The 24,753-nt window shown below is 42.8% G+C and overlaps 1 long non-coding RNA gene across 1 annotated transcript; it reads left to right on the top strand.

Annotated features, from left to right (window-relative positions):
• Positions 1-1,607: 1,607 nt before the first annotated feature.
• LOC105003921 lies at positions 1,608-15,275 on the top strand. The gene is made up of 3 exons (XR_827165.1): positions 1,608-1,852; positions 2,121-2,215; positions 15,116-15,275. It is a non-coding gene; the product is annotated as an uncharacterized LOC105003921 (long non-coding RNA).
• The last annotated feature ends 9,478 nt before the right edge of the window (positions 15,276-24,753 follow it).

Below are 24,753 nucleotides of genomic sequence, written 5' to 3'. Positions count from 1 at the left end.
AGACTTTACTGAGTGTCCACTATATGCTGAGTACTCTAAGCCTTGGGGATGCCTGTCCCATCCAAACCAAGATGGGTTTCTTTGTTATGATTTAGTAAGACTTGGCTTTCAAGTCACTCAACTGCCACTGTGAGAACTGTTTTAATAACTACAAATCAATGATGTCTATAAAATGAATGGTACCCCCTTAACTGCACAGCATTAGATGGTACCCTGGATGATACAAAGAAGCTCCTGATCTTCTAGGCTCTTCCATTCTAGAGGGGAAAGGTAACTATGGTCAGAAACCAGTTAGGGTGCTTTTTCAGATTAAAAAATGGTATCATGGCACCCCTTCTGGAGAGTCAAAGAAGTGATATAATTTGCCCAGGACCATGTACATTGTCCCTGGAACATTCCTCTTTCTTTCCTAGGACTGACAAGCAAGAAGAAATCATTCAGCCCTTAGAAGTTAAGCTTAATAGTTAACCATTAAGCCTAAGTAGTTCAGCTGGTTGGACTATTAACAGAGTCCAGTATTCCATGTCCTCTGCAAGTAGCTCAGGCCCAGAGGGAGAAAAGACAGGCAACCTCGAATGTGGAAATTTCCAGGAGTAGAAACAACTCACTCCACATCAGACTTCCGTACTCCGGGCAGAGGAGGGTGTCCAAGATCGGGCAGCCATGGGGGTCTAAGCTAAGTGAGCTCTGAAAAGCACCTGGGGAGTCTCCGGCCACCTTTCCTTCATCAGGAATCTCATACTTAACAAGCTCCAGGGTGACTGACACCGCGGTTCAGGGGTCTCATTTTGAGAACCATGGCCTTTGAGACTAAGCATCGATGACGGTGATGAAGGTGGAGTGCCTTAGCTCAGGATAAGTGCCTAGTACAGTGCTTAGTGGAGAAGGCAATGGCACCCCACTCCAGTACTTTTGCCTGGAAAATCCCAAGGACGGAGGAGCCTGGAAGGCTGCAGTCCATGGGGTTGCTGAGAGTCATGCACGACAGAGCGACTTCACTTTCACTTTTTACTTTCATGCATTGGAGAAAGAAACGGCAACCCACTCCAGTGTTCTTGCCTGGAGAATCCCAGGGACGGGGGAGCCTGGTGGGCTGCCGTCTATGGGGTCGCACAGAGTCGGACACGACTGAAGCAACTTAGCAGCAGCAGCAGCAGCAGCAACAGTGCTTAGTGCTTGGTGGGTACTCAAGAAACAGTAGTGTGAATTCCCTGGTGGTCCTGTGGCTAAGACTCCATGCTCCCAGTGCAAGGGATGTGGGTTCAATCCCTGGTTGGGGAACTAAGATTCTACATGCCATACAGCGTGACCAAAAAGTAAAAAAAAAAAAAAAAGTAGTGGGAGGGAGGTTCAAGAGGGAGGGGACATATGCGTACCTATGGCTAATTCGTGTTGATGCATGGCAGAAACTGTCTCAATATTGTAAGTCGTTATCCTCCAATTAAAAATTAAAAAAAATTTTTTTTAAAGGAAAAAAAGAAACAGTAGTTAAAGAAGGAAGGAGGGAAGGAAGAAAAGATGGGAGGAAGGAGCAAGGAAGGAGGGGAGGAGAAGGGGAAAAACGGGCAGGGTGCTCACTTGGAGATGAATTGAGTGCTCTGGCCCAGAAGAGAATGTGTACACAGGGCTGCCCTGGGGGAAACTGACCCTGCCGGGGCACAGACCTCTCAGTACTTCCTGTCATGTGGGGATGGAGAACAGGGAGGAAAACAACCAGGAGGGAAGATGAGGTGCAGCACAGCTGGGTGCTGACCATCCCATCCCCAAAGGCCTTCGAGCTGCATCCGCATCTGCTGTCACCAAGCTTGATGCAACAGAGGCAGCAGCTCAGCAAATGGCAGGAGGGTCACAGGTCAGCAGGGTCAGGCCAGGTCGCTGCGAATACCACTGAGGGCTTTAATGTAACAGAAAAATGAGAAATCTAGTCGTCACAGCCTTGCAATGATAGAGTGGTTCTTTGAGCCACTCAGGGACCCAACGTGGTGCTTTTTCATCCAGAATTCGACACAGTATTTACCAAACTGCTTAAAACGGGTCATGGAACTTCAGAATTTCCAGCTTCTAAACAGTGATTAGTGATCCTCTAACTTCTCATCCTTTATTACATTCCTTCACCACAGAGAATCTTAGACCTTAAATTAAGACCTGAAAGGCTGCCTGGGTTGCCACATTTAGCAAATAAAGATCCAAGACAGCTACTGCATTTGAATTTCAGGTAAGTAACAAATAATTTTTTAGTATAAGTATGTCTTGTGCAATTGACATCTGTTAATTTATGACAAAGCCAATGTTTGGAATATGCTTACACTAAAAAAAAATCATGTGTATCTGAAATTCAGATTTAATTAGGTATTCTGTCTTTAATTGGGCAACTCGATTTCTGGCTAATCCTCCTGTTTTTTAATAGGTGAGGAACTGAAGTTCAGAGACATAAAGCGACTTGTCCAAAGTGACACGGGGTTAGAATCCACTCAGGATTCCTCGCTGCCACAAGGTTCCTTTTCCCAGTGTCTTGCTTCAGAGTTTCTTTACACTGCTTCTTTGCTTTTTTGTTTTGTTTGGGGTGTTTTTTGGCTGTGTTGCGTGGCTTATGGGATCTTAATTTCCTGACCAGGGATGGAACCCCAGACTCAGCAGTGAAAGTGCAGAGTGGACCACTGGACCACCAGGGAATTCCCAACTTGGCTTCTTGACCCACTAGGGATGAGTTTTAGAGTGCTTGTTAAGTCCCTGAATTTTAGGCAAAAACGTGTGTGTGTGAAAGTGCATGTGGGTATTTTTCTGGGGAGATAGTCTCTGCTTTTATTTATTTATTTACCAAAATATCAACTTTATTACTGAAAAAGAATGTATTGGGAAATGTGGCTTGTATTTATAGGCAAATGGGTTTCCAGTAAGGAACCTCAGAGTCAGAAGAGATCTCCATCCCATGAGAGGTACTGCTGCACCTCTAAAGATAGTACTTCACCAGATACCTCCTGCCAACACTGCCAGGGCTTCTCCTGTTATGCCTATTTAGAGACTAAGAGCAGTTAAGAGTGCATGATCTCTGCAGACAAGCAGTCTCTGCTCTTTCAATTAGCTTCTCAAGAGTCATGATTTTAATAAAATATTAAACTGTGCTCTTTCATAGGACTATGTTCTGCTTTCAAAATGCACAACATCTATGACTTTGGGCTGAAATTGCATTTCTGTTTGCCCTACGTCCCTTCAGCCCCTGCCCTCCCTTCATTCCCTGGCACAGCACTGGGTCCAAATATTCTAGGAGATGGGTAGATTACGTGTACACGTATACAGAAAAAATATCCACTACATCTTCTTTTTTTGGCCATAGCATGCAAGATCTTAGTTTCTCAACCAACCCAAACCCTCTGCAGTGGAAGCAGAGTCTTAGCCACTGGACCACCAGGGAAGTCCTTCCACTACATCTTCTATGTGCCATGCAGTGGCACAGCCATCCCATCCTCCACAACCTACCTATATCAAAACCCCAAATTCCTCTTGTTGTTGTTATTTAGTCGCTAAGTTGTGTCTGACTCTTTGCGACCCCTTAGACTGTAGCTCCTCTATCCATGGGATTTCCCAGGCAAGAATACTGGAAGTGGGGTGCCATTTCCTTCTTCCAGGGGATCTTCCCCACCCAGGGATCAAACTCACGTCTCCTGCATTGGCAGGCAGATTCTTCACTTCTGAGCTACCAAAGAACCCCAATTCCTCTCATCTATCATGTATCCATAAAGAAAGCTAAGTGCCAAAGAACTGATGCTTTTGAACTGTGGTGTTGGAAAAGACTCTTGAGAGTCCCTTGGACAGCAAGGAGATCAAACCAGTCCATCCTAAAGAAAATCAGTCCTGAATATTCATTGGAAGAACTGATGCTGAAGCTGAAACTCCAATACTTTGGCCACCTGATGCGAAGAACTGACTCATTAGAAAAGACCCTGATGCTGGGAAAGATTGAAGGCAGGAGGAAAACAGGACGACAGAGGATGAGATGATTGGATGGCATCACCCACTCAATGAACATGAGTTTGAGCAAGTTCTGGGAGTTGGTGATGGACAGGGAGGCCTGGTGTGCTGCAGTCCATGGGGTTGCAAAGAGTCAGACACGACTGAGCAACTGAACTAAACTGAACTGCATCTTGTATTTTCCTCCCTCCACTTCTTAGACTGGCAACCCAGAGCTGACGGTTCAGAACACCTTTCAGAGAACAGGTAGAAGGGAGCAGCGATGTGACCTTTGAGATTGACCACTAGAGGTCCCTTCTCATCCACAATGATCCTGAAGTTAGACTTTGCCAGAGGTTGACAGAAAGAAAAGTGGAAGTGAAGTTGCTCAGTTGTGTCTAACTCTTTGCCACCCTATGGACTGTAGCCCACTAGGCTCCTTTGTCCATGGGATTTTCCAGGCAAGAATACTGGAGTGGGTTGCCATTTTCTTCTCCAGGGGATCTTCCAGACCCAAGGATCGAACTTGGGTCTCCTGCATTTCAGGCAGGTTCTTTACCATCTGAGCCACCGGGGAGAGAAGAAATTTCCTTGGACTAGTGGGGCTGATCTCTGCCTGTTACAAGCATAATGGGGGTATTCTGTATCAAGCAGTGGGAAGAAGCCATGTGATCCAGCATGAGTGATGCAGAATAAAATGGTTTCCTAATAAGTTGGATAGTGTCTTCCAGTGTCAGGCTCGAAGGCAGAGTTTTAAGCAGAAACAGGGGCCTGGAGCTTCCTCTTCAACCAAAAGGGAAAAATGCAGGGCATTCCACCCCTCACCCATACCAGGCAAACATCCAATTTCCTTCTGAGGGTAGTCTGGCTCCAGGGACATATTTACTGGAAGTTAGGGATGCTTCTGCAAGAGACCCTCATTTGTACGGGCTCATTCTATAAAGGCCTTGACCTCAGTAGCTTTATAGTTGTAACTTTATATTCTTTTCCTTAAAGAAGGGCCCCAAGTATATAAACATTTGGGCTCCATAGGGCTTGGATCTAGTGCTGTCTGGCTCCCAGATACAGATTTCAGGGAGGAAGGAGGTGGGGCAGAGTTTCAAAGGGACGTTTCCCTAGAGACTAATGAGAGAGTGTTTCCTGTGGGATGAGGAAGAGGTTCATACACGTGCCAAAAACCAGATAGCCTCCTAATTTCCAAAGAATTGTAACTGTGGGGGCACCTGAAGTCAGGGAGCCCCCTCTTGCCTGCTCAGAGCTTTCCTTGACCTGTGGAAGTTCGCCAAATCTTTAGGTGAACTCACAGACCTGTAGCATCCTGTTGGCTGATTTCTGAATAAACAAATGCTCTTGCCAACCATTGTGTTAGATTTTGGAGAAAAAAACCCAACCAAGCAAAACTCCGGTTCCAGAATTTCTGTGAGTTGTGATGAGCCATGAACTTTACAAAGGATTAAATAATCAACAAGGGTTGAATGAACAATTCTGTTTGGGATGTACAGATTGGATTTGGTAATAAAAGGCAAAGCAATATCCACAAGTTTAGAAGCAGATGAGTGCAAGGAGCTTTTTTTGTTTCTGAAAGAGATTGTTCTGGAAACCTGCAGCCAGCAATGTGCTGGAACTGCTAGTACTGACTAGCAGAGCTGACACTGCGCTTCTCTGCGCTTCTCTTCTCAACTCTGCATTCAATGACTTCAACTTGGTAGCCTGAAACTGGCCCCACTGGGAGCAGTTACACCAGTGAAATTAACAACCATTACAAATCAGGGCTCTTCTCTCCAGGACTGGTGTTCTTTACCAGAACATCACTACCTGTACCCTATCCCTGAGGGCTTCCTAGGTGGCACAGTGGTTAAAGAATCTGCCTGCTAATGCCAAAGATGCAAGAAACATGGGTTTGATCCCTGAATTGGGAAGATCCCGTCGAGTAGGAAATGGAAACCCACTCCAGTATTCTTGCCTGGAAAATTCCATGGCCAGAGGAGCCTGTCAGGCTAGAGTCTAGGGGTTGCAAAAAGTTGGACACAGCCGAGTGACTGAGCATGCACCCTACCCTTAATCTCCTCTCCCCCTCCCCTGCCCCGCCCTACCCACTCACACATCACAGAAGCTACCTGCAGGCACAGCCGTCTGTGTACATGTGTAGACACACAGAGGATCACGTTCCAGGCAGGTTAGACGTCAGCGATCCCCCTTGCTCTGTTGTGCTGACATCTTTAGTGCTTTTCTACTAATTACTTCCTGATCCCAGACAGTGATCTCTCTCTCTCCCTCTCTTGAATTCACAATTGTTCTCTCCCTTACATCATGAGGCCCAACTATGAAAGTTCTGAGGCAATAATACAGTCAGGACAACAGATTTTCCCAAGCGGTCCCTAAGTGAGCAGTAAACATGACATCAATGACTGCATAGCATCATTCAAGCGAAAAGCATGTTAATACGTGGCCAGTGTTCTTTTGAGATGCTCAGTTTTCACCAACGGACAGCCTGCTCTTGTAGTGCATGGAGAAACTGAAGATGAGAAGCTTTATGTCAGATGGGCAGACGCAGGCAGAGAAAACTCATGCGGCTTTCTCAGGCCAGCCAGACCCAAGAATGGATGTCACTTCTCAGCCTGAAGACCTTGAGCTACAAAATATTACATGGGAGACAGAGGGAAGTGGACTGACATTTTCCTGGCTGCTTTATATTAGGTATTCCTGTAATTAAATCATCATTATTCCCAATTTCTGGACAAAAAGAACAGAGACCTGGGGGGTTTAATCTATTCAAGAATACATAGCTAGTAGGTAGTAGAATATTTTGTTGATAATTTAAAAAATTTTATATCCAAGAATGTGTGTGTACATGCATATCGTAAATCCACTCCTCAAAGCAACTCTTTTCAGACTTTTGCTGTCTCTTTTGGTAGTGTTGCTGTCTTTAACCAACAGACTTATTAGTATAGAATAATGAAGACAGTGATTTTTTTTATTTAATATTTTATATCTGTATAAAATATTTTTTATATTATTTGAATATAAAATACCTAGAACAGTGCATCATAGCATATCATACATTTTTGTCAAAAAATACCAGCATTTCTTTTTAAAAAATTATTTTCTATTATAGTTTATTACAAGACACTGAATATAGTTTCATGTGCTATAACAGTAGGATCTTATTGTTTATTTTATACACAGTAGCATGCATCTGCCAATCCCAAACTCCTGATTTATCTCCCCACTTTCCCTTTGGTAACCATAAATTTGTTTTCTATGCCATGAGTCTGTTTCTGATTTGTAAATAAGTTAATTTGTATCATATGTTAGATTTCACATATAAGTGATGTCATGTATTTGTCTTTCTCTGACTTACTTCATTTAGTATGATCATCTCTAGATCCATCCACATTGTTGCAAATGACATGATTTAATTCTTTTTTATGGCTGAGTAATATTCCACCCAACCATATATATACCACATCTTCTTTATCCATCCATTCATGTTAATGGATGTTTAGGTTACTTCCATGTCTTGGCTGTTGTAAATAGTGCTGCTATAAAAAAAAATGCTGTTGTAAAAAGTGCATGCAACTTTTTGAATTAGAGTTTTCTCTGGATATATGTCCAGAAGTGGAATTGCAGGATCGTATGTAACTCAATTTTTAACTTTTAGTTTTGGACTTCCCTGGTGGCTCAGAGGTTAAAGCGTCTGCCTGCAATGCGGAAGACCTGGGTTCGATCCCTGGGTCGGGAAGATACCCTGGAGAAGGAAATGGCAACCCACTTTGGTGTACTTGCCTGGAGAATCCCATGGACGGAGGAGCCTGGTGGGCTACAGTCCACGGGGTCGCAAAGAGTCGGACACAACCGAGCGACTTCACTTTCACTTTCATGTAACTCAGTGTTTAGTTTTTTAAAGATTTTTGTTTTAATGTGGACCATTTTTAAGGTGTTTAGTGAATTTGTCACAATACTGTTTCTGTTTTATGTTTTGGTTTTTTGGCCACTAGGCATGTGGGATCTTAGCCCTGACCAGGGATCTAACAGGCACCCCCTGCATTGGAAACATAGGCTCTTAACCACTGGACCACCAAGGAAGTCCCTCAATTTTCAGTTTTTTAGGGAACCTTCATACTGCTTTCCATAGCAGCTGCACCAATTTACATTCCCACCAACAATGCATGTATACCATCATTTCTTGGTTTATTAATTGACCTCCTGTTGTGACAGAGAAGGATTTAGTGCACTAACATTTCCTTTTCATCTCCCCAGTTGCTTCCTGCTACAGTTTCTTTTTAGGAGTGCAAGTTCTTATTCGTTTATTTTTAAATTTATTTTTAATTTGAGGATAATTGCTTTACAATGTTGTGCTGGTTTCTGCCATATAGCAACATGTATCAGCCCATAAGTACATGTATATCACTTCCCTCTTGGCCCTCCCTCACCCCTCATCTCACTCCTCTAGGTCATCACAGAGCACCGGGCAGAGTTCCCTGTGTTATACAGCAACCCGCTAAGGTTTTATCAATATTTATAACTCCTCAGCTGATCATCTTTGTAATTAAGTAATGTGTGTACTCCTTCTTCATTTTTTGTTCCATAACTATGGATCATATCTTTGGACTCCATCATGAGAGTCTTGATCTCAAAGAAGATCTGCCTGACTTGAAGACCCAAACACTTTGCAATCCACACTGAGCCTCCCACACTGACTCCTTCTGGACCAGTGAAAGTGTCTCTGCCTGTTTGGGGGAATATATTTTAAAATAATTGGCACTGGGAATGTATTTTTATCTACAGGCATTCTTGAACCAGTGTATACCCGGATAGAACAGTCTGAAGATAGTGGAGTAAGTTTATCAAAGTAAAGTTGCTTAGTTCAGAAGCATTCCAAAAAATGTGCACAATCCGGAATTTTGATGGCAGGTTATAAAACTGCTGAAACTTTCCTGTTCCTTAAGGTGAATTCCTGCTTTTCCCACAAGGCAGGACTTGCATTTTACAATAGGGATACTTTGAGCCTAAGAAACTGGTGGGCATCTTGGAGTCTCCACTGCTGTCCTTGGCACAAAATGCCCCAGAAACACCCTATACACATGCCCTGAGGCAAGTTATTTCTTGGTATGCCATGAAAAGGAGAGTGGGAGCTAAGCATAGCCCTGGCATAAGCCTGGGTGTGGGTTTCACTAGAGAAGGTCATTGATACCGCGGAGCAGAGGCCGTGAAAGGAAAACAGACATGGCCTTTGTTTCCCAGGGGCCTCTGTTTGGCATTGACCCACACAACACAAACACTGTCCACGTTGGTGCTTGATACGGGTTTTTTGTTTGTGTCTTTTCCCTGCCTATTTTCAGAAGACAGATTTGCTTTTATCTGTACTTCCTTGTCCCCGGCAGCTCCCACTCCCTGTTCTTAAAGGTCTTTGCTGGCTCTGCATATCTGAGTCAGACGGACACTTGACCTACAGATCGTAAACCTGTCAGGCCTTTGGACTCAGGCAGCACCCGTGGCAGACGGCAGGAGTGCTCAGGGTCCAACAGTCTCCCGCTCGTTCAGTGACCTGAAGAGAACCCCAAACATTAGTCCTTGCCCTGGGCTTCCCTGGTGGTCCAGTGGATAAGAATCAGCCTGCCAAAGCAAAGGACATGGGTTTGATTCCTGGCCCGGAAAGATCCCACATGCCACACAGAGCAACTGAGCCTGTGTGCCACAACTACTGAAGCCCGTGTGGCGAGAGCCTGTGCTCCGCAACAAGAGAACCACAGCAATGAGAAGCTGGTGCACTGCAGCTAAAGAATAGTCCCCACTCTCCACAACCTGAGAAAGCTTGTGGGCAGCAAGGAAGACTCAGCACAGCCAAAAATAAATAAAGCAGTGTGTACATGTCAAAAGGAAAAGAAATGAATGAGAAGACACAATTTGAAAAAAAAGTCTAGTTCCTGTCCTAACCTGGCTCTGCTTCTGCAGTTCAACAGGTGCATCAAGCTCGCTATAAATTACCCCCATAATCTAGACACAGCCAGTCAAGACACAGCCATCCTAGGTCCTCACCTGTTACCACCGGGAACCTGGCAACGTTTGCTAAAGCTTTTTGCCCTGTACTTAAGAGACGTTGTGCAATTCAGTGCTATGACCTGAACTGCGGCTCAGGTCATAGCAGGACTAAATGTGAATTGTACATGTTTAGGATCTGGACATGAACATACAAGTCACATTATCAGTTAGGAGTAACAGGAAAAAGTAGGCATGACTCCAACAAAAAGGCAAATTTATTTCTCTTCCATACATACAAAATCCAAAGATAGTCATCCCAGGATTGGTGTGGACTCTCAGAGTGTCCTTCTTTCATGTTTCATCGTTCATGAATTCTACTCTCAAGGTGACCTCATGGTTCAGTTTGGCTGCTGGAGTTTCAGTCATTACATGCATGTTCTAGCCAACACAAAAGCCTATAGAAGGGTACACTGCTTTCCCATAGGGCTGCTTCCTCAAAATTGCTCACACCAACTCTTTACTTTGCTTGTACCAACTACTGCTTATACTTCATTGACCAGAACAGTCACATGACCACATCTAACTGCAGGAAAACAGATCACTGTTGTCCTTACTCCAGGTAGCCATGTGCCCAGTTAATAAATAGGAATTTTGTTACTAAGGACAAAGAGGGAAATAGATATTGGAGGGCAAACAACAGTCTCTCATACCTGGTAGAGCAGATCAAGAAAAGACTCACTACCCTAATTCAAACCTCTTTTGGTCTCCATGAAGTGAAGTGTTAGTCCCTCAGCATCCAACTCTTTTGTGACCCCATGGACCGTAGTCCATCAGGCTCCTCTGTCCATGGGATTCTCCAGTATTCTCTTGCCTGGAGAATCCCATGGACAGAGGAGCCTGATGGGCTACAGTTCATGAGGTCACAAAGAATTGGACCTGACTGAAGCCACTTAGCACTCACGTATGCACACATGACACGTGGAATCTTTAGTTCCCCGACCAGGGACTGAACCTGTGCCCCCCAGAAGTGGAAGCTCAAAGTCCCGTGGACCACCAGACCACCAGGGAAGTCCCCTGACACATTTCTTACAAAGCGATTAGGGCAGAAGGGATGGATGTCACTTCTGAGATTAGGTCACAAAAACACTCTGGCTTCTGTCTTGTTGGCCTTCTCTCAGCCACCTTGTTGTGAGATGCCCTGCGGAGGGGAGGGGGCAGGTTGTGGCAGGGAACACGTGGCAGTGAATGAACTGCCATCTCCACTCCACAGCCAGGGATGACTGAGTCCTGCCAACAGCCACCCAAGTGAGCTTAGAAATGGATACTTCCCCAGTCAAGCCTTGAGACTACTACTCCAGTGAAAAACTTGACCACTACCTCATGAGCAATCCTGAGTCAGAGTCGCCCAGCTAACCTGCTCCCAAGTTCTTGCCCCACAGCAACTATGAGATCATAAATGCTTATTGTTTTAAACTGCTAAGCTTTGGAGTGATTTGTTATGTGGCAATAAATAATTCATACAGCTTGTTTGGATCTTCTTAAGAAATTCTGCTGGTTTATTCTTAACTTTTAAAACTTGTTGCTATATGCATCTTGAAGTGGCAGGTTCAGGCCTTGCAAGAATGTGAACACAGAGCTGAGATAATCCACTTGAAAACAGAGAAATATCTCTGCAGGCATTATGAGCGTCGTCGGGAAGAAATACTATAAATCCCTTCCTTTATTTTAAAAAAATGTGTGGGAGGGCCTTCCTTCAACAGACAACATGCCTCCATTTAGAAAAGCAGAATCTTGTTCCTCCTCACTAAGAAGACATTCACTCAATGGTGTGACCTGCTCATATTTGCAATCTTCACTCCTCCCTTTATCCCTGATTCAGGGTCAGGGTGCATGTTGTCTGCTGATTGTTCTCTGGGAATGAAGCAGAAGATTGGCCTTCAAGTGCAACCGTTTGTTCCTACCCTCACACCTTTCTTTGCTAAACATGCGGCCAGGTTTCCATCAGTACCGACTCCACCGTGTATTTTCTCACAAGATAAGTATTATAGATGAAAAGTTTCTTTTCCCATAGCATGCATCTGGAGTGATAAATAGAATTAAATGTCATGGAGCATTTTCCCCTCATATATGTAGCAAATATACGTCAAAGGCTGATTTGTACATAGCACACCAGCCGTTTCCTTCCTTTGTGATGGGAAATAGCTTCCAGGATGCACAGATGACAGTAATTGTTCTTTCACATCATATGCTGTTGAGTTTTTGCAACAGCCTAGACTGTATTTTGGAGAAGGCAATGGCACCCCACTCCAGTACTCTTGCCTGGAAAATCCCATGGACGGAGGAGCCTGGTAGGCTGCAGTCCATGAGGTCGCTAAGAGTCGGACACGACTGAATGACTTCACTTTGACTTTTCAGTTTCATGCATTGGAGAAGGAAATGGCAATCCACTCCAGTGTTCTTGCCTGGAGAATCCCCGGGATGGGGGAGCCTGGTGGGCTGCCATCTATGGGGTCGCACAGAGTCAGACACGACTGAAGTGACTTAGCAGCAGCAGAAGCAGCAACAGACTATATTTTCTTGGGCTCCCAAACCACTGCAGGTAATGACTGCAGCCATGAAATTAAAAGATGTTTGCTCCTTGGAAGAAAAGCTATGACAAACCTAGACAGAGTATTAAGAAGCAGAGACATCACTTTGCCAACAAAGATCTGTATAGTCAAGGCTGTGGTCTTTCCAGTAGTCATGTAAGGATGTGAGAGTTGGACCATAAAGAAGGCTGAGCACCAAAGAATTGATACTTCTGAACTACGGTGCTGGAGAAGACTCTTGAGAATCCCTTGGACAGCAAGGAGATCAAACCAGTCCATCCTGAAGGAAATCAACCCTGAATATTCATTGGAAGCACTGTTGCTGAAGCTGTAGCTCCAATTCTTTGGCCGCCTGATGCAAAGAGCTGACTCATCGGAAAAGACTCTGATGCTGGGGAAAATTGAAAGCAAAGGAGAAGGGGGAGGCAGAGGATGAGATGGTTGGATATTAATGGCATCATAGACTCAGTGGACATGAGTTTAAGCAAACTCCAGGAGATGAAGGACAGAGCAGCCTGGCGTGCTACAGTCTGTGGGGCTGAAAAAAGTCAGACACAACTTAGCAGTTGAACACAACAAAGACACAATAAAGGACTTTTGTTTACTTTCTCTTCAAGCATGAAATGTGTCATTAGCTTCAGGTTTGGATTGCTATCTAGTTGGCAATAGAATGATTTATAGCCTTGTTTGGCTAAAGAAAGGTAGATTTCATTGCTATAGAAACAATGTTGCCATAGTTCTGATATTTTCTGTCTGCCTTTAGAAGCAAAATTCTTCCATTTGAAAAGTTCTTCTTCTAGAAAAGAAGTATTATTTCTTTACTAGAGAGGTCACATTTGTTTGAAAATGACAATAAAAAAATAAAGGGTGGCTTTATGCTCAGATATGAACAAGTTCATAAACAATACACTGAGAATAGAGATAAGTAACTTGCTAGCCCAGAAATAACCAATTTCATACACTCATCATCCTTTTCTACTATATACACTGTTATCTTTGGCTTACTTGTGCAAATTAACCGTATTTTCAGATGCTTATTCTATAATATACAGAGTCATAGCCTATATTTTCATGAGAGTCCTGTGCACTATTTGACTTTTAAATTCTATTCTGATTCATGGTATCACATTACTATATTAATGATTAAAAAAAAACTTCAATAATAGGTTTGTTGATATATAATTCACATAAAATTTGCCCTTTTAAAGTATGCAATTCAGGGACTTCCCTGGTGGCCAGTGGCTAAGACTCCACGCTCCCAGTGCTGGGGGCCCAGGTTCAATCCCAGGTCAGGAAACTAGATCCCACATGCTGCCACTAAGAGTTTGCATGCTGCAACTAAGATTCGGCATAGCCAAATAAATAAATATTTTAAAACAGTGTGCAATTCAGTGGTTTTCAGAATATTCACCGAGTTGTACAACCATCACTATCTAATTTTAGGGTATTTTTGTCACTCCAAAAGAAACCCTGTGTGCCTTAGCAGTCACTCACTATTTCCCCCTTCCTCCAGCCCCTGAAAACCACTCATCTACTTTCTGTCTCTATGGATTTGCTTATTCAGGACATTTCCTATAAATGTAATCACTCAGTACGTGGTCTTTTATGTCTGACGTCTTTTACTTTGTATGATGGTTTCAAGATTCATCCATGTTGCAGCATGTATCATTACTTCCTTTCTTTTCATGGTTAAATATTATTCCTCTGTGTGGATTTACCACATATTGTTTATTCATTCATCAGTTCATGCACAATTAGGCTGTTTCCACTTTTTAGCTATTGTGATTAGAGCTTCTGTGAATATTGATGTACAAGTTTTTGTGTGGAAGTATGTTTTCATTTCTCTTGAGCATATACCGAAGAGGGGAATTGCTGGTCATGTTTAACATTGTTTAACATTTTGAAGAGCTTTCAAAATGACTGCATCATTTCACAATCCTACCAGCCAGTATGAGGGTTGCCATTTTTCTACTTATTAGTCATCATTTATTACTATTTTTTCTCTTTTAGCCATCCTGGGAGGTAGAAAGTGGCATCTCATTGTGGGTGTTTGGTAACAGTTTTATTGGCTTATAATTCACCTGCCTATAATTCACCCATTTAAAGTGCACAATTCAGTGGGTTTTAGTACATTCACAGTTGCGTAACCATCACCATAATCAGCTTTGAAACATTTTTGTCATCCTTCAAAGAAACTCTGTACCTTTTAGCAATTTCACTGTGGTTTTCATTTGCATTTTTCTAATGAGTAATAATGTGGAACATCTTTTCATCTTATTGGCCATTCGTACATCTTCTTTGGAAAAATAGCTATCCAAGTCTTTTTTTTTTTTTTCCGGGCTCGCGCGCAGCGAGCACGTAGAGCGGGCGTTCACCCCCACGCGCGTAGCTCCTCCCCGAGTCCCCGCTATCCAAGTCTTTTGCCAATTTTTCAGTGAGTTATTTTTCTCTTTATTGTTGAGTTGTTAGATTATATATCCTAAACACAAATCCCTTATCAGATAAATGATTTGCAAATATTTTGTGGGTTGTCTTTTCACTTACATTTATTTACTAATTTTTCTTTTTCCTGCTTCTTTTCTGATACCTGAGAACAGAACCAGTAGACCAGAAGCCGCCAGTACCAAAGACGTGATGCTGAGGGGACCAGAGTCTTACCCCTTTCCTTCTACTCCAAACACTATGGGAACAAGGACTGCAAGCGCCATCTCTGCCAAGACATACATGGAGGGTGCCTTTTCACTTTCTTGGTAGTGTTCTTTAAAGCACAAAATTTAAAAATTTTGCTGAAGTCTGATTTACTTTTTTTTTTCTTGCATCATTTGTGCTTCTGGTGTCATATCTAAGACAGAAAGATTACTCCTATGCTTTCCTCTAAGAGTGTCACTGTTTTGGGTCTTATATTTAGGCCTGTTACACATTGTGAGTTAATTTTTTGCATACTAGGGTGTGAGATCAGAGTCCAAATTCATTCATTTATATATGGATATCCAGTTGTCTGAGCACCATTTGTTGAAAAGACTATTTTTTCTCCATCAAACAGTCTTGGCACCCTTGCTGAAAATCAGTTAGCCAAAAATGAGAAGGTTTATTTCTGGACACTCAGTTCTAGTCCATTGAGCCATGTGTCTATCTGTATGCCATTACCACACTATTTTCATTAGTGTAGTTTTTGACTAGGTTTTGAAATTAGGAAGCATGATTCCTCCAGCTTTGTTCTTCTTTTTCAAGATTGTTTTGGCTATTCTAAGTCCCTTGTATTTCCATATGAATGTTAAGATCGCCTCACCAGTTTCTGCAAAAACGGATGCTGATTTTTTGATAGGAATTTCATTAGATCTGTAAGGCAATTCAGAGTAATGCCGTCTTGACAATATTAAACGTTTTGATTCGTGAGTATGATGTCTTGCCAATCATTTAGATCATTTTTAATTTCTTTCAGTATTTTGTAGTTTTGGTGTACAATTCTTGCACTTCTTTTGTTAAATCAGTTACTAATTGTTTTAATTCTTTGATGCCATGGAAATGGAAACTGTTTCCTTATTTTCATTTCCTTTTCCTTGGAATCAGTCTAAAATCTCTGTTTTTTGCTGCAGCTTTTAAGCTGTTTCTGGTTCCCAGTCTTCTTTCCTATTTCAGCCCCCAAGCAGTGCCAGTGTTTCTGTCGGAAGCAGAAGCAGTCAGAAGCAGCACTGCCTCATTTTGAACTTGGGATTGGCTGAAAGCCGTCTAGCTTAGCACTGCTTCTCCAGCCCTGTTATAATAATCCATGATGTGTTATATGAAACAGGGCAGAACAATCAAGTGCTCTAAGAACAAGCTCTGGAGTTAAACCACCCAGACTCCAATCCACCCACTTCCACCATTTACTACATAGTGACTTTGGAGGAGTTATATAATCTCTGTGTCTCAGTTTTATCTTCTGTAAAGAAAAGGGGATAATAATATTATTTCAGAAAGCAATGAAGATTAAATTAATATATGTAAAAACTCTGAACAATACTAGGAAGAAGTAAGTTCTGTAGTATTTGCTTTTATTGTTGTTGTTATTATTTTATTTATCCATTTATTTATCCATTTATTTTAAATCTGAGACTCAAACCCAAGCATTGATGAATGATAATATAAGGTAGGAAAGCCATAACTGGCAACTTACCTGCTAAGGTCAGGCCATGTCCTGTAGAAAGAATGGCCCAGGCCATACACTAAGTTATTGCCATCAGCCTCCTGGCAGGAGAGGATCAGGATCAGAGCAATGCTTTACTACAGTGATCTTCAAAAGGGCACGTGTGCTCTGTCCTGGGGGTGCAATAGATGCTGCCCTGGGGTACAGAAAAAAATACTACAATTTTTTTTTAACTAAACTTTACTGAGATCTAACATATGGACTAATGCTGGTAGCCAGATGCTGTTAGCTAACTTCTCTGTACACGAGTTGTATCTTAATGATAAGAGAAATCTGAGTGGAATTTGTGTACTCCAGTTTATCACTATTAACACCATTTTCATAAAAACAGAAACAGGGACTTCCTCGGTGGTCCAGTAGTTAAGAATCTGCCTTCAATGCAGGGGATGGGGGTTTGGTCCTTGGTTTGGGAACTAAGATCCCACATGCTTCGAAATATAACTAAGACCTGACTCAGCCAAATAAATGAACATTTAAAAAATGTTTTAAAAAACCCCAAGCCCCCCAGTTTTTAAGTGATAGAGTCCTTATAATATTGTGTAAAGAGATGGGGAGCAACAGTAAAAATCAACTGTATCAAATAGGTTTAGGACTTCACTCGTGGTCCGGTGGTTGGGAATCTGCCTTCAAATACAGGGGACGTGGGCTTGATCCCTGATCCAGGCAATGAGATCCCACATGCCACAGGTCTACTGAGCCCATGCTAAGACCTGACACTGCCAAATAAAAGAAACAAAAAAACAAACAAAAACAAACAAAAAAATAGATTCACCAGTCATTTGAGGGTGAAAGTGAAAGTGTTAGTTATTCAGTCGTGACTGACTCTCTGCTACCCTGCGGACTGTAGCCCTCGAGGCCCCTCTGTCCATAGAATTCTCCAGGCAAGGATACTGGAGTGGGTAGCCATTCCCTTCTCCAGGGGAATCTTCCCAGCTCAGGGATCAAATTCGGGTCTCTTGCACTGTGGGCAGATTCTTTATTGTCTGAGCCACAAAAGACTGTGCTACCTAGCAGCTATTAAAATAATAAATACATTTATTTAACCAGTACCTTTAAAGATAAGAGTTGTAAGAGTTGGACTGTGAAGAAGGCTGAGCGCCGAAGAATTGATGCTTTTGAACTGTGATGCTGGAGAAGACTCTTGAGAGTCTCTTGGACTGCAAGGAGATCCAACCAGTCCATTCTGAAGGAGATCAGCCCTGGGATTTCTTTGGAAGGAATGATGCTAAAGCTGAAACTCCAGTACTTTGGCCACCTCATGCGAAGAGTTGACTCATTGGAAAAGACTCTGATGCTGGGAGGGATTGGGGGCAGGAGAAGGGAACAACAGAGGATGAGATGGCTGGATGGCATCACCGACTCGATGGACATGAGTCTGAGTGAACTTCGGGAGTTGGTGATGGACAGGGAGGCCTGGCGTGCTGTGATTCATGGGGTCGCAAAGAGTCGGACACGACTGAGCGACTGAACTGAACTGAACTGAACTTAAAGATAAGATGGTGTTAACAATAAATGTTACTGCTTTTTCAAAGACACACTTTTTATTGAGAGAGCATTTTATTTAAAATGCCTGGAAATGTTTCCATTTTTATTTTATTCCTGAAATTAATACAACTGTATCATAGCCTATGAAAAATTTAATTCATATGCTTAAAAAATTGGAAACAAAATCTTCTAACCTATTAGTATTCCAGACATAAACTTATAATACCTTGCCCTTTAAAAAAAAAATACTTTATTTGACTGCACCAAGTCTTAATTGTGGCATGCAAATTCTTAGTTGAGGTATATGGGATCTAGTTCCCTGACCAGGGATTGAACCTGGGGCCCCTGCATTGCGAGTGTGGAGTCTTAGCCACTGGATCATCAGGGAAGTCCCCAGACATGACATTTTAAATGAAAAGGAACAGATCCAGGAAAATGAGGGAATGAAAAGATAGAAGCAAAAATTTTGATGAGTAATAGAAAGTAGAAAGAAAGGAAGCTCTGAGATGTCAGTGACTAAACTTGGAGGAAGAAAAAGTTCTTGGGGGTGAAATAATGGGTTTCACTTTAAATACGTTAAGCTTGAGTGCCTTTTGGAACATGAACTAAAGGATCTAAGGAGCAGTTGAGAAAAGACAGTGACTAAAAATGACTTTTTAGAGAAGTTTTACAGTCCATATGTTTTACAATTCTGACATATATTGCTGTAAAGATAATATGCATTCATGGGAACCAACAGATTTGACTTCTTAAAATATGAATACCCTTTAAGACACATACAGCTCTTTTTTTTCCTTCAGAACTTCCCACTATAGCAAAAGATGGGTGAGAGAGAGGATTAACGTGGAAACACTGCTTTGGGAAACTTTGGTTCCAAACCCACTCTACCATATAGCAGTGAGGCAACTCTGGGGATTCATTTAACTTTTCTAAGGCTTGGTCTAATCTTTATTGAGTGATGGTCAAATCATATTTGTCTGTAGAGTTATTGTGGGAGAAGGCAATGGCATCCCACTCCAGTACTCTTGCCTGGAAAATCCCATGGACGAAGGAGCCTGGTAGGCTGCAGTCCATGGGGTCGCTGAGGGTCGGACACGACTGAGCGACTTCACTTGCACTTTTCACTTTCCTGCATTGGAGAAGGAAATGGCAACCCACTCCAGTGTTCTTGTGTGGAGAATCCCAGGGATGGGGGAGCCTGGTGGGCTGCCGTCTATGGGGTTGCACAGAGTCGGACACGACTGAAGCGACACAGCAGCAGCAGCAGCAGCATAGTTATTGTGAGTACTGAATGAGCTAATGTGTAATAAAGTTCTTATGTCATTGCTTTGTACAGTTCTGAAGCATTAAGGTTAAATAAAAACTAGTTCTAAATATTGCTTGGTCCCTGAAGTTCTTGGAAAACAAACGGACTACTGTGATATCTTTTATCTCAGTCTACTATATCATTATCTACACATTCACATGCTTGTAAAACCTGGGCCTTGTGGTGTGTCTGTTCCTAAATAAATATTATTTTCTCCCCTTCAACTTTGCTGTAAACAGTGGCACCCATGTAGCATATGGTGGACATTTTTTAATGTTATTACTTAATATGCTTCAGTGTGTACACATACTCGAAGACATACACCTAAAGGTCACTCACAAAGTTTTTGGTATTTGAGACTTGAACTGAAAAAGAACATTACAAGTCCCATAGTTGGATTATACTTATAACAATAATTAGTATGCTTATGTTCTGAACTCAATATTTGTGTCCTCCCCAAAATTCATATGTTGTCATTTTAATCCCCCATATGATGATATTAGAAGGTGGGGCCTTTGGGAGGTGATTAGGTCAGGAGAGTGGAGCCCTCATGAATGGAATTAATGCTCATATAAAAGAGACTCCAGGAAAAAAAAAGAGAGCGGCTCCAGGGGACTGGTGGTCCATTGGCTAGGACTCTGCTCCCAATGCAGGGGTCTTGGGTTAGATTCCTAGTCAGAGAACTGGATCCTGCATGACGAAACTAAGACCCATGAGTGCTAAGTAGCTTTAGTAGTGTTCCACTCTTTGCGACCCTATAAACTAGCCCGCAAGGCTCCCCTGTCCTTGGCATTCTCCAAGCAAGAATACTGGAGTGTGTTGCCATTTCCTTCTCTAAGGGATCTTCCTGACCCAGGTACCAAACCCACAACTCTTATGTCTCCTGCATTGACAGACAGGTTCTTTACAACTAGCTCCACCTGGGAAGCCCAACTAAGACTCAGCATAACCAAATAAATTTTAAAAATAAAAATAAAAGAGATTTCAGAGAGCTGTCTTGCCCCTTTGGCCATGTGAGGACACAGAAAGATGACCATCTATGAACCAGAATGTGAGATCTCATCAAACATTAAATCTGCTGGTGCCTTGACCTTGGACTTTGTAGCCTCCAGAACTATGAGAAACAAATTTCTGATGTTTATGAGCTACCCAGTCTATGACAATTTGTTGTGGAAGCCTGAACTAAGACATCTTACATCTACATAGACTTTTGCAGTTATAGAAATTGTATACATTAATAAGAGACAAGAGAAATCTACTATATAAATACATTTAGTGTCCCTGAGGTAGTACATGCATGCTCAGTCACTCAGTCATGTACAATTCTTTGTGACCCCATGGACTGGACCCCAACAGGCGTCTTTGTTGGTGGGATTTCCCAGGCAAGAATACTGGAGTGGGTTGCCATTTTCTTCTCCAGGGGTTCTTCCTGACCCAGGGAATGAAGCCAAGTCTCCTGCATTGGCTGGCGTGTTCTTGACCACTGAGCCACCCGGGAAGCCCATAAATCCCTGAAGTAGAGAGCCCAGAAAGTGGAGAATAAAGTGTTCAAAGGAAAAAAAGTATACTTTGCTGAAATGAAGAGCAGAATCTACAAATTTAAAGGATACACTCTGTTGTAGGAAAAATTAGCACAGATGCACAGAAACGTAACATCAGATCAGATCAGATCAGATCAGTCGCTCAGTCGTGTCCGACTCTTTGAGACCCAATGAATCGCAGCACGCCAGGCCTCCCTGTCCATCACCAACTCCTGGAGTTCACTCAGACTCACGTCCATCAAGTCGGTGATGCCATCCAACCATCTCATCCTCTGTCGTCCCCTTCTCCTCTTGCCCCCAATCCCCTCCCAGCAATCGACGTCTTTTCCAATGAGTCAACTCTTCGCATGAGGTGGCCAAAGTACTGGAGTTTCAGCTTTAGCATCATTCCTTCCAAAGAAATCCCAGGGCTGATCTCCTTCAGAATGGACTGGTTGGATCTCCTTGCAGTCCAAGGGACTCGCAAGAGTCTTCTCCAACACCACAGTTCAAAAGCATCAACTCTTCAGTGCTCAGCCTTCTTCACAGTCTAACTCTCACATCCATACATGACCACAGGAAAAACCATAGCCTTGACTAGACGGACCTTTGTTGGTAAAGTAATGTCTCTGCTTTTGAATATTCTATCTAGATTGGTCATAACTTTCCTTCCAAGGAGTAAGCGTCTTTTAATTTCATGGCTGCAGTCACCGTCTGCAGTGATTTTGGAGCCCAGAAAAATAAAGTCTGACACTGTTTCCCCATCTATTTCCCATGAAGTGATGGGACCGCATGTTGTAATCTTTGTTTTCTGAATGTTGAGCTTTAAGCCAACTTTTTCACTCTCCACTTTCACTTTCATCAAGAGGCTTTTGAGTTCCTCTTCACTTTCTGCCATAAGGGTGGTGTCATCTGCATATCTGAGGTTTTTGATATTTCTCCCGGCAATCTTGATTCCAGCTTATGTTTCTTCCAGTCCAGCATTTCTCATGATGTACTCTGCATAGAAGTTCAATAGACAGGGTGACAATATATAGCCTTGATGAACTCCTTTTCCTATTTGGAACCAGTCTGTTGTTCCACGTCCAGTTCTAAGTGTTGCTTTCTGACCTGCATACAAATTTCTCAAGAGACAGATCAGGTGGTCTGGTATTCCCATCTCTTTCAGAATGTTCCACAGTTTACTGTGATCCATACAGTCAAAGGCTTTGGCATAGTCAATAAAGCAGAAATAGATGTTTTTCTGGAACTCTCTTGCTTTTTCCATGATCCAGCGGATGTTGGCAATTTGATCTCTGGTTCCTCTGCCTTTTCTAAAACCAGCTTGAACATCAGGAAGTTCACGGTTCACATATTGCTGAAGCCTGGCTTGGAGAATTTTGAGCATGACTTTACTAGCGTGTGAGATGAGTGCAATTGTGTGGTAGTTTGAGCATTCTTTGGCATTGCCTTTCTTTGGGATTGGAATGAAAACTGACCTTTTCCAGTCCTGTGGCTACTGCTGAGTTTTGCAAATTTGCTGGCATATTGAGTGCAGCACTTTCATAGCATCATCTTTCAGGATTTGGAATAGCTCAACTGGAATTCCATCACCTCCACTAGCTTTGTTCATTGTGATGCTTTCTAAGGCCCACTTGACTTCACATTCCAGGATGTCTGGCTCTAGGTCAGTGATCACACCATTGTGATTATCTGGGTCGTGAAGATCTTTTTTGTACAGTTCTTCTGTGTATTCTTGCCACCTCTTCTTAATATCATCTGCTTCTGTTAGGTCCATACCATTTCTGTCCTTTATCGAGCCCATCTTTGCATGAAGTGTTCCTTTGGTATCTCTGATTTTCTTGAAGAGATCCCTAGTCTTTCCCATTCTGTTGTTTTCCTCTATTTCTTTGCATTGATCGCTGAGGAAGGCTTTCTTATCTCTTCTTGCTATTCTTTGGAACTCTGCATTCAGATGCTTATATCTTTCCTTTTCTCCTTTGCTTTTCGCTTCTCTTCTTTTCACAGGTATTTGTAAGGCTTCCCCAGACAGCCATTTTGCTTTTTTGCATTTCTTTTCCATGGGGATGGTCTTGATCCCTGTCTCCTGTACAATGTCATGAACCTCATTCCATAGTTCATCAGGCACTCTATCTATCAGATTTAGGCCCTTAAATCTATTTCTCACTTCCACTGTATAATCATAAGGGATTTGATTTAGGTCATACCTGAATGGTCTAGTGGTTTCCCTACTTTCTTCAATTTAAGTCTGAATGGCCACATACAATGACTAAATTCATGAAAGTGAATAATCCTTCATATATCTAGGCAAAAAACATGAGTCACTTGTAACAGGAAGAGGTAAATCTGGGTTCAGACTTATTCACAGCAATGACCCATGTTAGAAGATGTTAGAGCAATATTTATAAAGTTCTAAGGAAAAATGTAGGTGATTCAAGAATTTTATACCTGATCAAAATTCTGTGTATGAAGGCAGCCAACAAACAGTTTCAAATACGCAAAGGCCTGGCTCAGGTAAGGCACACGCAAATACTTGAAAACAATTCTTTTCTTGGTTGTTCTTTATTTATTTTTGCCTATGCTGAGTTGTGGCAAGCGAGGGCCACTCTCTGGTTGTGGCACATGGGCTCTAGAGTGTGGACTCAGTAGTTGCGGTGCACAGGCTTAGTTGCCCCATGGCCTGTGGGATCTTATAGTTTCCAGACCAGGGCGCGAACCCCTGTCCCCTGCACTGGCAGGCAGGTTCTTAACCACTGGACCACCAGGGAAGTCCCATTCACTACTTCCCAGAAAAGCTACCTAATGAAGAAATCCAGCCAATTAAGACATTTCGCAGTGAAAAACCAGGGAACGGGGAAAATAGGATATAACAAGACTAGTCATGAAGTCGAATCTATGTACATTTAAAAATAAGGCAAAAGAACTGCAGGCATCGCAAAATATGACCTACGTGTTTCAACAAGGAAGAAAAGCAAAGGGAGAAGGACATCCACGCAGTGGGGTGGCTCAGTATGGAGTGTCAGAGCCGGGTGGAGCAAGGAGAGCGTTCCCTCAGGGGAACAACTCAGTACAGGGTTGGGTGTCCATCCGAATCTAAGCAGGGTGCCTGTGCTGGAGTGCAAGGAGCTGGAGCCTGAGCGAGGGACGAAGGGCGTCTACATGGAGCGGTGACGGTGGTGGTGGTGAAGGCTCAGTGCAGGGTTTAGACTCTGAGCCAGATGAGGAAAATGTCCATGCACGGGGTGACCTAGTGAGGGTATCAGAGCCCAAATAGGGTGGAGGAGGGCCTCCCTAGGGGTGCACAGACTGGCATAGGTTGTGAGACTGGCATCCTGTGAGAGCAGGGTGAGGAGGAATCCCCAATGGAGGGACATAAAAGCTTTTATTATGACTTTTCTGAAAGTAGGTTCTTAGTTTTTTAAATGTGCTTTAACACATCAGATTTTTTTTCCCCCCTGATATTGCAGCTACTTACCTGGGAGCAAACAACACAGAAAATAGATTTAAAGTCTTATTACTGAATGTCTACAAACAGTGGGATTAACATATTAGATCACATGACACTGATTCCTTTCTTGACTTCAGTTCAATTCAGTTCAGTCACTCAGTCATGTCCAACTCTTTGAGACCCCATGAATCACAGCACGCCAGGCCTCCCTGTCCATCACCAACTCCTGGAGTTCACTCAGATTCACGTCCATCGAGTCGGTGATGCCATCCAGCCATCTCATCCTCCTG

The sequence above is a fragment of the Bison bison genome, unplaced genomic scaffold (genome assembly GCF_000754665.1).
Source record: "Bison bison bison isolate TAMUID 2011002044 unplaced genomic scaffold, Bison_UMD1.0 scf7180017864472, whole genome shotgun sequence".
NCBI lineage: Eukaryota > Metazoa > Chordata > Mammalia > Artiodactyla > Bovidae > Bison > Bison bison.
The sequence above is the reverse complement of the archived record's forward strand: the minus strand, read 5'-3'. Positions and strand labels throughout refer to the sequence as shown.